At 39.1% G+C, this 14,128-nt stretch overlaps 1 pseudogene; it reads left to right on the top strand.

Annotated features, from left to right (window-relative positions):
* The window catches only part of LOC101657371, a 10,939-nt pseudogene extending 837 nt beyond the window's left edge, over nt 1-10,102 (top strand).
* Nucleotides 10,103-14,128: the final 4,026 nt, after the last annotated feature.

The following is a 14,128-nucleotide window of genomic DNA, read 5'->3' as shown; positions in this document are numbered from 1 at the left end:
AGGTGCCCTGGAAGGCAGCAGCTGCCCCTTCCGAACAGCCATGGCTGTGTTGACTCCCAGCCTCCAGCTCATCCTTGCTAGCTGTGTGGCCCTGGCTGCTGGACTCGTAGCCTGGTACTACCTGTGAAGGGCCCACTTTCCAGTGACCACCAACCCCACCCCTTACCCGATTGAACTACCACCTCAGGTGACTCTTTTTTAATACCTGGTTTGAGAAAACCAACAATAAAGCAAGACGCTTAAAAAAAAAAAGTGAGCTACCCTGTCAGAGGCAGAAAACTTGGCAGACCCAGAAAAACAAGGCAGCTCTCATATTCCGGCTCTCACAGGTTTCACTGTATATGGGTACTGACATACTTCGTCTCATCACTGTCCTTCAAAGTGGCATCTACAATTTATCACAGTCCTTAGTATACTCTGAATATTTCATAGAATAACAAAAAATAAAATCTTGTTATAGGTAGTAAACTGTGTGTGCGTGCGTGCGCACACATGCGCCAAGCTAATTTTACTTGTAACTTTCCCTCCATATCAAGTCTTCATGTGTGGAATTCAGTGACGTTAGTTATGTTTATTAATCATTACTACTGTTCCCAAAATTTCCCATCAACCTTCATAGAAACTTTGTTCCCTTAAACAATGAGTCCCCTCTCCCCTCCCTGTCATAAACTTCTATATGTACTCATTTTGGACAATTAACTTCTTTTAATCCAGCCTAAGCATAAACTAAAGAAACTCTATTTACACAATAAAGTGCTCAGCTGCTAACCAAAAGGTTGGGGGTTTGAACCCACAAGTAGCTCTGTGAAAGACAGACTAATACATTTGCTCCCATGAAGATTCCAAAATTAAATTTACTGGCATTGAGTTGATTCGGGCTCATACAGTGACTGCATAAGATAGAGGGGGACTGCCTCTGGGTTACTGAGACTTTAAATCTTTCAAGAGTAGGCAGCCTCCTCAGCAGAACAGCTAGTAGGCTTGAACCACTGACCTATAGTTAGCTATTCAATGCAGCCTATAAAACTCCTATGGGATTTCTCTGTCACACTAGATCACTAATCTGGGATTCTCTGACTCTATGGCATTTAACAGCAATAAATTTAATTACTATTGTTATTACTAGCTTTGTCTTTATTTTGGTAGTTAGACCCCTTAAGTTTGTGGTCAACAGAAACCTACTGAGTTGTCTTAATTAAGGTTCTCTAGTTCTTTAGCTTCTAATATTCATTACAATGGCTACACATACACACAGACAAAGTTCATGAGTTTATTACGGAAGTTAACAAGTTGTAATGCCAGGGTGGTTGTTAACCAGGACATGATACGAAGTTGCAGGCCTGTTAATAAATAAGAAAATCACGAACTACTCTGCTGTAAGCCTCAAGTGGAAGTTATTCAGCTTGAGTTCTGTGGGTCAGCAACTCAGTTCTCTGAATTAAGTGCCCAGAGGCACCCCACTCCAGTAAGCCTCAGCCCGAATGCATTCAGCTCCACTTCCATGGGGCAGCAACTTCCCCAATTATGTGCCCAGAGACACCCCACTCCAGACGCCTGCACAAAAGCATTCATCTTTATTTCTCCGTGAATCAGGAAGTCCACCACTGCACGGGCTCCCGGTTCGGCTGCTGCACCTCTGACGGTATTGCTGTCATCTGGATCTCAGAGGTTCACTGCACAAGGATGCCTGGTCCAGAGGACATGCTCCACCCCTGGCTGTAACTGGTAATGAGATCCTTCCTTCTGCTGCTCATAGGACTCATTTTATCCATGTCAGGAAACCAGTCCAGGGGAGCCTGTTCAAAATTACAGGTGAATTCTTTCAGTATCTTTCCCCATCTTCTTAGTAGACCCATGTAGGGAAAGGTCATTTGGTTGGAATTAGAGACTTTAGCTGGAAGAGCCACATTAAATAATCCACTGCCTGCACCTATAACTCTTGTTTTACTTTAGTACTAAACCAGGTCTTAGATTGTATGAGGGGGACCCAAAAAACCTGGAATTTTTTTTCCAAAGCAATGTCTTTAAATTTTTTTACAAACAACTTTATCACCTTCAAAGTACTCTCAGTTACGCTTAATAAATTTGTCAAATCTGCAATAGCATTCTTGGAAACATTTCTCAAACTCATCCATTTGGATGGCTGACAGCACCGCCCTCATTTTTTTCTTCACCTCTTTTACATCATCAAATTGTTTGTCCTGTCACGCCCCTCACATTTATGGAAATTAAAAAAAGTTGCTTAGAGCGAGGTCATGTGAGTAAGGTGTGTGGGGCAAGAGAGGCGTGCTGCTTTTTGCCAAAATCTAGCACACTGAAATGGCTGTGTAGGCAGGTGCACTGTCATGGTGGCAAAACCAGTCCTCCATCTGCCACAAATCAGGCCTTTATTGTGGCACTGTTGCGCAATTTTTTTTAGAACCTCTAGATAATAAGCTTGATTAACAGTTTGAGCTGGTGGAATGAACTCCAAGTCCATTATCCCCTCACATATCACATCTGGTTTTGGGGGGCTACCCTCTCATGTTTATTTAGTTTTGTAGTTATTAAGTTGAGGCTATTATGCATGTGAGGATATGTAAAAAAGGTTTGCTTCAAAAGCATAGAACTTTTCTTAAAAATATCAAAATGTAAACACACACACACACACACACACACACACACACCGTATACACTCAAGTATAAGCTCACCCGAATATCAGCTGAGGCACCAAATTTTACCACAAAAACTGCATAAAAAATATGTGCTGGAAAACTCGGCTTATACATGAGTATATACGGTATATCAAAATGTGAAGCTGTTGCTTCTTTCCCTTTTTTTAGCTGTTGTCTCTTGTTATATTCTTCATTTAGGTCTATACATGTCTATTATATCACCAATCCTTCCGAAATAATTCTCTTAGATTTAGACCACATCAAAATGCCATTTTTAGTATTCGCTAGGACCCAAATTGTGTTCTTTGTGTTTAATGAACAAAACAAAAAGTCTGAATGGGATTAGTCTTGGAATGGAGGGTTGAGGGGGTAAGGTTCCCCAACAGAATTCTCAGCAGATAGCTCTTGTTACTCTTAAAGAATGGGCAAGTTTGACCATTCATTACAGCTATTTTGCTATAATGGAAAAAATATTCCCTGGAACAACTTTCTTGGCCTTTTCCTCACCAATGAAATATTTAATTCTTCTTATTTCTTTATAATAAGACCCCATGATCATCCTATACCCTTCTAGAAATTTTCTTAAGGATACCATTTTGAAATCCCCAAATCTTTTTGAGCTTACCTCTTTGCCTTGAATTTAACTGGCCTAGCAGACTTTAAAAAAAAAATTTGCTCTAGTTTTTAATATTTTGTTTTCTTTTTTTAATTAGTTGGGATTTAATACATATAATTTATCATTCCACATTTCAATCATGACAAGGCTTTTGGAAGCCACTATTTTGATTAGACTTACCCTGGTTTTTTTTGGTTTTTAACTTTTTATTATTAATTAGGTGGGAGTTTTCATTTGAGATCATAAGTTTTATATTCCACAACTTATCTCACCTCCCATAGCTGACTCTGTCTTTCCTTTTTCCCCTTTGTCTTGAAGAATATTATTTTCCCCTTCACCCAAGTTAACACCTGTCTACTACTCCCATAAAGCTACAGTGTTGGAAACCCACAGGGGAAGTGCTACCCTTTCTTATAGAGTTGCTATGAGTGGGCACCAACTCAATGGTACATTTTTGTCTTGTTTTGTTTTATTTTTCACTCTAGCCTAATCCTTCCCCTCTGTCCCTTTCCCTCCCACCCCTGGAAACCATCAAAGTCTGTTTCTTTTGGTATGAAAAATTTTCCTTTTTACTTTTATAACAGTGGTCTTATACAATATTTATCCTATTGTGATTGACTATACTCAGCATAATGTGCTCCAAATGTCATAGGGGTTTCAAAGTGCCATCATTATTCTTTAGCGAGGCATAGGATTCTATTGTGTGTATATATCAAAGTCTTATTTATCCATTCTTCTACTGATGGGTATTTAGGTTGTTTCCATCTTTTGTTATCACGAAGAGTTCTGTGATGAACCTGAGCATGCATATCTTACTCGTGCTTTGTTCTTTAGCATCTATAAGGAGTACAGGAGTTGCCAGGTCATAGGGTCTTTCTGTTGCCCTTGGTTTGAGGAAGCACCATACTGCCTTCCCGCAGTGGCAGTACAGTTTTACAGCTCCACCAGAGGCCCACAAGGGTTCTATTCTAATCTTTACGTATTTTCTCCAGTGTTTATTTTCTAATTTTTGAATTTTTCAACCAATGTAGTACAGTGATATTGTTTTGATTTGCATCTCTCAAATGGCTAGAGATTGAGGGCATTTTTTTCATGTTGTTGGCCATCTGGATATCTTCTTTAATGAACTGCCTATTCATGCACTCTATCCATTTTAAACTTGGATTATTCACCTTTTTTTTTTTTTTTTTCCGCCAATAGATAGGTCAAATTTTAATTTGAGAAATAAATTCTTACTGTAACATTAATTCATTAAGATATTTTTGAAGATTATTCACCTTTTTCTTGCTAAACTGTTGAAGTTTTTTTTATAGATTTCAGAGATTAATCCCTTGTCCAATATATCATCACCCCAAATCTTCCCAGTTTGTGGGTTCTCTTTTTACTCTTTTGAGGAAATATTTTGCTACACAGAAGTGTCTTATTTTTTAGGAGTGGACCTTTTTTTTTTTAAGGCACCTAGGCAGATGATGACAAGTGTATTACTAAGAGAACTTGCCTACAGCCATCCACTAATCACAGGGAAATATTTAAATATTTAATATATTTTTATTTAAATATTTAAATATATTTTAGTTAGAACAAACCCATGTATGTCTGGTAGCAATACTTTTTTCCTTATCCTTATATGTCTACTAAACATTCCTCAATTCACTCCATCTTGACATTATTCAATTTTTAAATCATGATTCAGTCATACAGTGTATTTGCTAGTCTAATATTACCCTCAATACAATTGATAAACATGACTCCGATCTTCCTTCCATGTTGCAAAAGTATTAGAAAAGGTCAAAGTACAAAGTCCAGTGGCATTCTGCTGAAGACTTTCTTTCAAGCTGACACCTGGTCCTTTTAATCGAAAACAAAACAAAATAAAACCAGAATTATTTGTTACAAATATGCAACCAGCTCTGAATCTGCCTAGCTTTTCTAGTTCCTAGTACTTACTTCCTGTCTTATTTAAAAAGTAAAATAAGGCTTGTGTCAAATGTCTTCCTGAAAGGTCACTATGCTTACTTTATAGTTCTAATTATTAACCCAACAATTCTATCAAAAACTGAATAAACTTACTTTGGCCCAATACTCTCACCACAACTATTTCATCTTTTAGTGATCATTATAGGTGCCCTGGCAGCACAGGGGTTATGCATTGCGTTGCTAACTGCAAGGTCAACAGTTCAAAACCACCAGGCACTCTCTGGGAGAAAGAAGGGGCTTTCTACTATCATAAAGAATTACAGTGTGGGAAACTCACAGGGGCAGTTGCACTCTGTCCTATAGGGTTGCCAAGAGACAGCATTTCCTCAATGGCAGTGAGTTTAAGTTAGTGATCATTATATTTTGTCTATCTTTAATGAGTTTTAAACCATCACAAACTAACAAAAATCCATAAATACAAGATAACTAATTTTCTTTTACCCTGATGTTCCAAAATACTTTTAGGATCCATAGCAGGCCTATGCACAACAGCATGAAACAATGCATGACCCTGTGCCGTCCTCACACTTATTCCTAAGTCTCAGTCCACTGTTGCAGCCACTGTGTCAATCCATGTACAGCGGGCATATTTTTGTTTCCTCATCTCATAATACCACGGCCTGGCTCCGGCATACCTCATAAGCATATGAAAGCTGGACAATGAATGAGGAAGCCAAAAGGAGAAAGAATTGCTGCCTTTTACTTAAGGTGTTGGCAAAGAACTGAAAGCACCATGGACTTCAAGAAGAACGAATCTATCCTGAAAGAAGTACATCCAGAATGCCCCTTAGAAGTGAAGACGGTAAGCCTTCATCTCACATACTTTGGTCACTTTATCAGGAGAGACCAGTCATGGATTGACACAGTGGCTACAACGATGGGCTCAAACATAACAATTGTGAGGATGGTGCTGGTCTGGGTAGTGTTTCATTCTGTTGTGCCCAGGGTTGCCATGGGTTGGAGCCAACTCAATGGGATGTTACAACCCCAGCAAATCTCACAATACCAGAAAGAATTATGGTTGAGAAGAGCTGCATATAGAGAAATGTTAGTGCCTTTGAGACCCCACAATTCTAATAATCTCTTTGAGTTACTAGTCTATGAGAGTGATGATTTCACCCATTGGAACCTCTGACAAAGGGCGGCAGTCTTTCCTGCATGTACTCTATGGAGTTTTGGACTAGTCATCTCACTCACATAGCTACTAGCTAGGTGCAAATGTCTTGAGAAGTAGGTATGAACTTGCTACGGGGTTCTTGTTAAAACCAAACACCCACTGATAAAGGCCTTGTGGCCTCCCAGCCCGATAGTCCCATTTTTTGATGAGTCAACTTTTACTCGTGATTAACAAGGTGGGACATGCCTAATAAGCCTCACTAGGTATATTTGAGAACAGACACATTCTTGGTAGAAATGGTATATTTGAGAATGCCTTTGCTCAGGCACTGACGCCATCTTGGCTATACAAGAAAAGGTGACAGCTATTCTTCTGGAAGAAATTTATCCTCACATCACCACCACCACGGCTTCCCTTCGTCCGCACCGCCCCCACCTCCCCCACCCCCTCCACCCACCCCTGTCTATGGAAAGCCTCTGGCTCAATTTGGATTTCAATCCAAACAATTCCCCCTAAATGCCTGATTCACTGATAGTTTGGCCAAACTGAAATAGGATGGCGTGACACTCAACAGCTCTTTGCTCCAGAAGGAGTCAGTAAATCTTCTAGTGAACTGTCTGTGCCGTAGGACTTTATTTCTTCTTTGTTTTAATCAGTTTAACAATTTCACTGACTTTCAATGCACATCTCATACATTTCAGTAGTTCAATCACATAACAACTGTGTAACCATAACTACAATCATTCCAGAACATTTTTCTTCCTTGTATTCTTTGTTGTTAGTTCCCCATTTCCTGCCAGCCTCCCCTGTCACGTCCCTTCGATATTTGATCCAGTTGTTGTATCTACAAGTTTACCTAATATGGGTTTCATATACAGAAAATCATATAAAATCAAAACAATACAAATGGCCCAACAACGATACACTGAAATAAAAATTCAATTGATAAAGCAAAAAATATGAAACACTGGAGAAATTATACATTAGGTCAAGAGGGTCATCAATGACAGAGTGTCACATTTTAACCTAACGATAAATGCAGTAATCCACCCTGCCTTTCCCATTTTTCTAGCCATTCTATCATCGCAACTAATTGAGGGGGTTTCCCTCGGTTTTGCTGGCCCTACTTTACCAACCATGATGTCTTCTTTTAGCAAGAGGCTTTTTTAATGATGGAGGAGAGGACTCTACGTATGAGCCTTCCTGTGAAAGCGTACTGACCTCTACTTCAGGAGTAGTCAGAAGAAACCTTCACGGTCTGTTGTGGTTGTTAAGGTTTTTAGTTTGGGGTGAAATTGTATATAGAGGAACACTCATTTTTACATGTACACAGTTCAATGCCATTGTTCTTCAGGGTAGCCTTGGTGACAGAGTGTCTTATGTATTAGGCTGTTAACTTCAAGGTTAGAATCCAGCAGACGATCAATATGAGGAAGATGAGGCTTCCAAAGTTCAATTATTTACAACTTGAGAAACTCCCCGGGGCAGTTCTACATTGTCCTATGGAGTAGTCAAAATCAACTCCATGGCAGGGGATGGGTTATGTTCTTCATATTATGTCACCATTTTAACTATTTCTCCCCATATTGTTTTAACACCATTAATTTAGATTTATTTACCCTTAAACTTCTCATCTTTCCTTCAGAGTTTCTTCTCAGCTGTTTGAGAGCTCATACAGATACTTTTAAAATGGAGCTCTAGAGAGGAGCCCTGATGGTGTAGTGGGTTATGTGATGGGCTGTTAACTATACGGTCAGCAGTTCAAAAACACCAGCAGCTCTGAGGGAGAAAGATGAGTCTTTCTATTCCAATAAGGAGCTACAGTCAAAATCTTAGGTTCGGTGTTCTCTTGGCAACCCAGCACAGTGGTACAATAGAAGCTAAGTTAACTGAAGAAACTATAAATGATTATACTTTGCATTGAAAGTAGAGCCCAGAGACAAGATTACCCATTTTAAGTAGTCTTTATGGTAGAAAGAAGGCATTGCAGTGCAGAGAAAACAATGGAGGAACTCTTGGGATCTGATGGGGAGTGGGGGGAATGGGTCAATTTGACTCCAGAAGAATGAATGTTAGCAGCTGTAATAGCAGCTGAAACAGCTTCTCCCCAGACTTGGGAAGGGTAGCGTGAGGGAGATGTCAGAAGACAAGCCCAGTCTACCTAGTGTGATCCCTATAGTAAAGCTTCAGTAACCTCAGGGAAGCAGTGAGCTGCTATTCCTTTGCAAGTGCAGTATCTCTCTGTGTAAAGTAACATCACTTCAGAAACAGTCTCAGAGGCCTCACAAAGACTCCAAAATCCAGTGATGAAGACTAAAGTGTTGCGTTTCTCCTCGACACTGATGTGGTGTGTTAGGCCAGGCTGACTAGAAGAAACAAATTCAATGACACTCATATATGTGTAAGAGAGAGCTTTTTATCAAGAGGTAATTATATGGTGCTTCCTTGTGGGCATGGCCTCCTCATACAGAGGGTCCTGGGAACTTCCCTTATCTCTCTGTCTTCACCTTCCTGTTGATGAGTCAAGTGGAGACTTGCAGGAATGTTGGAGATGCATCTACCGCCATTGGATCCACAAGCCTTTGCAGCCGTTGGCCAGTGATCTTCCTGCATTCTGCATCATTGCATATAGCTGCGTGAGTCTGAAGACGGACTTGTGGATTAGTATTGAACTTATGGACTTGAGTTGGAAATTCATTGCATGTAGTTGTGTGAGTCTGAAGAGGGACTTATGGACTGGTACCAGACTTATGGACTTGATCTGGACTGGACTGGGATATTTAATTGATGCATAATTACTTCTTGATATAAAACTCTCTCTTACACATAAAAAAAGAGGTAATTATATATCAAGCAAACATCCCAGCCCAGTCCAAATCAAGTCCAATGCTACTACGTAAGTCCAATACTAGTCCATAAATACCTCTTCAGACTCACACAGCCATACTCAATGATGCAGAATGCAGGAAGATCATACACCAGTGGGTGAAAAGTCTTGTAGATTCAATGGCGGTGGATGCATCTCCACAGCTATGTCTGCCATTAGCGTGGCTTAAAGTGGCTCATCAACAGGAAGGTGAAGCAGAGAGTGTGTGGCCTGCCTCCAGGTAGAGAGAGAGGGAGGCTAGCTTCAGAAAGCCATTTATCTTGGTTGCTCTCCAATCAAGCTGTGACCTGATTGACAGTATAAACTCTACCCACATGTTCCTATAGGAGCCATGTTGGCACAGACAACTTAACTATCACAGATGGGGAAGTATTAGTGACGGATGAATCAATTATTAGTGAATCAGTCTAGTATAGAAAATGATATGGCTCTCTAGGACTTAAGACAAAGGCTGATGAATTTGTAGTTCCAGGACAACAAGAAATCCTCAAATAAAAGGTCACAATTTTAATCTACCACCTGAATATGAAAGACTTACTCAAGAAGATCAGCTCCTTAATCTCTTCAAATAGAAGGAATGGGATCCCCAGTGTCTGAACAGACCTAATACACAAATCCTTTATTCTACCAAACCTGGAGCAGTTAAGTGGAAACCAGGGCAAGATAGCCCCATATTTTGAGTACTAATTAGACTGGAACCCAATGAGGCTACCTGGTGAAGATCACAGGAAGGAATTACACTGGGGTGCCCGAGAGCAGAAGCTTTGTCAAGCAGAACCCTAAGCATCAGTACATAAACATTTCAAACAATTACCTAGTGCCTACTAACAAGAAAAAAATCTGCCCTTAATTGGGTGTTCTTTGTGACCTTGAAAACAGTTATCTGGTTCGTGATATCTCTTTCAGATAGAAACAACTCCCTTCAAAAATCTATGGAACATATACAGTAAAGACCCACCACTGGTCTTTCCTAGCTATATATCATGTAGATTTCATTTCTGGCTCTCAATTTCAGCAATTACAAGAGAAATCATGCCAGAGAAAGAAAAAAAAAAAAGGCTTAGTCTTTATTTTGTCATAGTAGTAAAATCAAGTTAGGAAGTACTCTATAAGCTTTTATCTTTTGATCAAGCCGAGCAGTTATATTTGTATTATTGTATTTTTTTAAAGTTCTGGGTGTTTACTTTGGCCAGTAAAGAATTATGGAAATTAAAAACAGAAGTTACAGTCTCAGAAACCCACAGGGCCATTCTACTGGGTCCTCTAGAGTCATGTGGAGTCAGATTGAGTACCTATATGGCAGTGAGTGAGCGCAGCATTTGGCTAAATTGTTGTTTACTTTCAAGATGTGTATTGAATGATATTGAGCCTGCTTTCTATTGACCAGCTTCTTCATGAATTACAGATAAAAATGTTAAGAGTTTCTCTTTAAATGTTTTCTTTTTGTAAACCTAAGAATTCATCTTAAAAAATGATTTTATTTTGTTGTTGTTGAGAATATAATCAGCAAAACATATGTCAATTCAATGATTCTTACATGTACAATCCAGTGACAATGACTACATTCGTAAGAGTTATACAGCCATTCTTACTTTCCTTTTCTGAGTTGTTCTTCCCAATGAATGTAAACTCACTGTCCTCTGAGATGCCTAGCAAATCTTCCAAGTTGCAGCCATAAATTGGTTCCACAAAGACAGACCTTAATGCTCAAGACAGACCTTTTCTTTTTCTTTTTTTAAAACTAGTTAAGCTAATGTGTTGGCTGGTTTTAAGAAAACTTTAGGGGATAGTTACTGTTAAGTGTTTACCACCCATAGATCATATAACTCTCACATAACTACAGAGAACTATAAAAAATGCACCTATTTAATTACTTAGAAACACTTTAAGAGGATAATTTATTATTTTTATGCACCCGTGAGATATTACCCCTAGAAAGAGAATAATCCAGAAGTTATATGTAGAACAAATTTATGCTGACTTCAGCCAAAGTGATCAGTAACAAGACATTAACCGCTTGAAGACATGAAGTCAACTGCACTGCACTACCAATATAATTACCCTAGGTTTTCCTTCTTGCAGGCTATGGCAAAATCTGTCCAATTACTAATACATCTTGTTGTACCTGAATTACTGCCTTGGACCAAGAGAAAAGGTCAAAACAGAAACAATGGTTAGGAAGTGGCCAAAGAAGACCCTGATGATTTATGAGAATTACTCAGCTGATCAGTTTTGGGACCCTGATCAACATGGTTGAGGTCAATACTACAGTTGGCTTCATCCTGCCAGTTGAAATCCTATTGAATGTAACCTTAATTACATGCTATGTGAAACAAAGGGAACTGATTTGGTCCCAGCCTCTGGTGGTCTAATTAGTGACCAAGAGTGGTGCTCTGATGGGAAAATTTTTCCAGAAACCAAGACAATATAAAAATCAGAAATGGGTATTGTTGGAAGACAATCTCATTTTTCTCATTTCTCATATATCTCATATTTTCTCATTTCTCATATATCTCATTTTTCGGTCTTCCATTAGGAAAGTCTTCCATTTCCTAATCTCCCTGAATTTGTGAATGTTAACCTGATATGGTAGAAGATTCAAGATTCAAGTTAAGAAATTACCCTGTATTATCTGATTGTGTCCAAAGTCGTCATAAGGACCCTTATAAGGAAAAGCAGAAGTTGGAGTGATGCAGCCACAAGATAAGGAATGTGGACTGCCTCTGGAAGCTACAAAAGTCAAGGAACAGATTAATCTTGTCCATTGTGCTTCCAAAAGTTGTGCAGCCTTTTAGTTTGATTCTGTAAGGCCCATTTTGGACTTCTGACCTCTAGAATTTGTAAGATAATACATGTTGTTTTAAGATCCCAAACTTAGGTGTTTTTTTTTCCCATTGTAGCAACATGAAGCTAACACAACACTGCCTTTATTCTAACCTATCTTAATGCTTGTATAGTGAACAGGCATGTTAGAGATTGTATCTCTTTCCAGAGCAAAGGGTAAAGGGTTCCAAAGCAAAGGGTTCTAAGAGATTTAAATTCCTTAAGCTTAAGGTTCCTCTCCTTACAATGCAGATGTTACCTGGCCTCTTTTACATGACCCTGTGCTGTTAGTTATAGGATCCTGCTTCTAACCCAGGAGTCTTCGGGTTTCTACCTTGCAATTGTGCAGACCAATTTATTAGCTTACAAGTTGGGTAAAACCCCAGAACCTTTATACTTTTTGACAGATTAGAGAGTAACTCAGGGAAACCACAATGTGGTTCTATCTTCACCTTTCCATTTGGGAATCAAGGCTGAAATAAATATTTGAATAAAATGATATTAAGAGAAGACTATTTGTTTTTTTCAAAACAACAAACAAAGAACACTATTCTGTTTCCTATGTAAAGTATCTCAATTTGTTGCCTTCATGGCTATTCAAAGCTTTCTAATATCCAGAAACATTTTTTACCCTAAAGCATTAGTATCATCTGGAATTCCTAGATCATTTACTCCATACAATACATTTTTACACATTTTTACAACTTACTTATCTTCATCAAAGATTCATCAAAGATAGCGAATTTGCTTGTTTTCCATGTGATGGGAGACTGTTAGTATTAGACAATATAAGGTCAGGGAATACATTCCAAATACTTCTGTTTTTAATGAATTTGTCCACTGAAAGAAATTACTAGTTTTATAAAAATAAGAGCAACTTTAATCAACTTATCAAAATATTCACCTTTGGCATCATATGACTCCAGGAGAACCTGTCTTAACACTTAGGAAAGGCACTGGATGCTTGCCCAAGGGACTGGGTCTCAGGTTATCAGCACTATCCTGTTTATAAAAGAGATCAAAGAAGAATAGGCTTAGATTATTACTGGTCATTTTTATAAGGCTTGCGATGAAGAGATGAAGAGAGGAAGAGATGAATGAGAGGAAGCATCTATATATTACATTCAAATTTATACATTTATAACAGAATTCTGGAAATAATTACCTATATTGGGGATGACCCACAAATAAAGGTTATCTTGAGTATTAAAATTAACTTAGAATTGACATTACCATTCTTTGATGTTTTTGATAGCACTTAATAAATAATTTTTGAGAGAAGCGTAAAAGAAAAGATGTAGGAGATAGGGTGTTTCATCAGGCCTCTCGACAGCAGCAATTCCAAAGGGCAATTTTGTCTTTGCAGGGACATTTGGAATGCCTGCCGACATTTTTTGTTGTAACAAAGGTGGTAGTGTCAATGGCGTCTAGTGGTTAGAGGCCAGGGATACTGTTAAACATCCTACAATGCTGATAAAACAGTGCAGGGGTCCCATCTGACCACTTTTTGCTACATAAGGGAGAGGAGAATTCATCTCCGCATCAGCCCAGGGCCGAATGCCACAAGTCAGAGGTCGCACATGCTTCCACCATCCATTCTTTTTCTCTATTCTGATGCCTACTGTTCTTCCCATGGCACAGCCTTTCTCTACTAGATTTGATCATTAGTTGCAATGGCCACATAGAACTCACAGACAATACTCATGATTATGAGGGTTTATTAGGGAAGGTAAATAGTTACCACCAGTCATAATCATAAAACATTAAGGATACAGTCTTTGGTCTATAGCAGCACCTCTTCTCAGTCAAGTCTCTCTTTGGTCCTCAGGCTCTCAGCCACATGGTTACTTGACTTCTGCCTTGTGTCATGAGTCAGAAAGCCAGCCCACTGCTCTGTCCCACAATCTTATGATTTCATGGTGTGTTAGTCTGGGTAGATGAGAGAAACAAATCCATGGACACACATATGTGTATAAGAAAGAGGTTTATCAGTGGAGAGGTCTGGGGGGCTGGTCCCAGCACCAAATACTAAGTGGATGCCTGCCCCTCCCCC

This window comes from Echinops telfairi, unplaced genomic scaffold (genome assembly GCF_000313985.2).
Source record: "Echinops telfairi isolate 266 unplaced genomic scaffold, ASM31398v2 ScPeMD7_7429;HRSCAF=8467, whole genome shotgun sequence".
NCBI classification, from domain to species: domain Eukaryota; kingdom Metazoa; phylum Chordata; class Mammalia; order Afrosoricida; family Tenrecidae; genus Echinops; species Echinops telfairi.
This window is presented reverse-complemented; position numbering and strand designations above follow the sequence as displayed.